The sequence below is a fragment of the Portunus trituberculatus genome, chromosome 14 (genome assembly GCF_017591435.1).
Source record: "Portunus trituberculatus isolate SZX2019 chromosome 14, ASM1759143v1, whole genome shotgun sequence".
In the NCBI taxonomy this organism is placed as follows: domain Eukaryota; kingdom Metazoa; phylum Arthropoda; class Malacostraca; order Decapoda; family Portunidae; genus Portunus; species Portunus trituberculatus.
In genome coordinates, this window is record NC_059268.1 from 15,894,207 (window position 1) to 15,896,578 (window position 2,372).

Below are 2,372 nucleotides of genomic sequence, written 5' to 3' on the forward strand. Positions count from 1 at the left end.
TCACCTGTTCATGCACTTGTTCCCTCACCTGTTCGCGCACCTGTTTCCTCCAGTCGTCATTCCTCACGTTCTCCGAGATTTTATTAACAAGGAACACGTGACTTTATACTTCATAATGTCTATAAACATTTCATTACTCTCCAAGCTTTTCTCACCTGTGACTTTCGTTCTTCCTCACCTCTACAGCACTGGTTTTCTCTTTTCCTGTTATTATTATTATTATTATTAATATTATTGTTATTATTATTATTATTATTATTATTATTATTATTATTATCATTATTTTCTTTTTCTTCCTCCTATTCTTCTTCTTCTTCGTCTTTGTCTTCTTCTTATTCCTCCTCCTCCACCTCCTCCTCCTCCTCTTCCTCTCTTATTTTTCTTGTCAAATTTGAAGGTTTTTAAGTACTATTTTATTGCAAGCTAGTTTTCTTGTTAGCTTGTCTTGTTGTTGTTGTTGTTGTTGTTGTTGTTGTTGTTGTTTTAGTTATTGTTGTTGTGAAAGGTATCTGGAATATGGCCGACGGAAAATGTTTTAGAGAATATTACGCAATTTTCTCTCTCTCTCTCTCTCTCTCTCTCTCTCTCTCTCTCTCTCTCTCTCTCTCTCTCTCTCTCTCTCTCTCTCTCTCTCTCTCTCTCTCCCCGATCCTCCTGCCAGCATGGACGAAGGGGGGAGGGTAGGAGGGAGGGAAGGGGGAAAGGAGCGCCCAATTACAAGTAACCTATTAATTATTTTTTTTTTTTTCTTCAGCGTCTTGCCTCGGAGCGCTGTTGTCCGCTATTGTTTGGGGCGGCACTGTTACGCATTGTTGTTGTTGTTGTTGTTGTTGTTGTTGTTGTTGTTGTTGTTGTTGTTGTGATTGTTGTTGTTGTGGTTGTTATTTTGTCATTTTTTCATACAACCATCACCACCACTATTTCTACTACTACCACTACTATTACTATTGCTACTTCTTCTACTACCACTTCTACTTCTACTACTACTTCTACTACTACTACTACTACTACTACTACTACTACTACTACTACTACTACTACTACTACTACTACTACTACTACTACTACTACCACCATCAATATTGATATTTAATAAGTGGACCCGCTTTTTTTCTGCTTTTCTGTTCCCTGTTTTTTTTTTTTTTTTTTACCTGCTGCTGAGAGAGTGTGGTGGGCAGCGGTGATTGGAGTGTGTTTAGCTAAGGGCGTGTCACTCATAACTCTCCTCTTGCCCTTGTCTCTGTTTTCACTCGTGCTCAGGTGGCTTGTTGCTTGTCTTCGTTCTCAGCCTTGACTCTTCACAGCATCCCTTCACTCGCTTCCAAACACTGCTGGTGCCTTTACTCCCCATGTGTATTGTATTAATGTTCTTGCTTAGTCTACTTTTTCCCTCGTGTGTGTTCTCAGTCGGCTTGATCATCACTGGCTTTGTTTGTCGCGATGTGAGGCAATTGATGTGATTTGTTGTGTTGTCTTGTCTATTCTTGTGTTTTGTTGCCACGTCCGCCTCTGCCGCCTGTTGTCTCGACCACGTGCTTGTCCACCCATGTTCTCCTTGAAGTTAAAGGCATGAGTCAGGTGTTCTTCTCTTCCTGTGACAATAGTTTTTGCTTTGGGGGTAATTGTATGCTTGTATATTTGTGGTGTTTCCATTACGTTCAGTGGTAGCGTGGCCGAGCGGTCTAAGGCGCTGGTTTAAGGCACCAGTCTCTTCGGAGGCGTGGGTTCGAATCCCACCGCTGCCAGATTGTTTTCGTCAAGGCCGGTGGGCTGTAGACACCTGGCGAGGGGAGGGTGAAGCCAGCATGTACTGTGCTGCTGCCTTGGCGTGGCCTTGAAGGTGTGGCCGTCAGATAATACCAGATTAACTTGCCCGTTATGACCTTTGTCTCAGCAACAGGTTTTAGTCTCGCATGGACGGTACCGTGTAGGCCTGCTGATTTCTCGAAGCTTCTTTCTTTTTCTCATGTTCTTAAGCAGTTGATTCTTGTCCTGTAGTTTCCTTCCAAGCTTCTCGTCCTTCCTTTGTTTGGGATCATCCTTTCAGGAGCACTTCCTCTTCCTCTTTTCATGAGTTCGTTTCTCTCCTTTCCGCCTCAAACAGCATCAGACAAATGAGTTCTTGTCACAGAATGATTGATGTTTTACCCGGAAAATTGTGGACCGAGTAATGAGGCTGCAACAACAAGAGAAAGTGCTTACTCTCCCACTTTGAAAATGCTGCGAGCCAGGATCAAACTCGCAAACACTAGACTACGTACTTAAAACGGTCAGAAGTTAATTAAGTAACCCAAACATTAGCGTCTTTATATAAATGCATAAACTAATCCATGTTCTTTTCGCTAAGCACCATAACCTTTCCTGTGCTTGTA

At 42.3% G+C, this 2,372-nt stretch overlaps 1 non-coding gene across 1 annotated transcript; it reads left to right on the forward strand.

Moving 5' to 3' along the window:
* Positions 1 to 1,663: 1,663 nt before the first annotated feature.
* Trnal-aag lies at positions 1,664 to 1,745 on the forward strand. Its single transcript has one exon. It is a non-coding gene; the product is annotated as a tRNA-Leu (tRNA).
* The last annotated feature ends 627 nt before the right edge of the window (positions 1,746 to 2,372 follow it).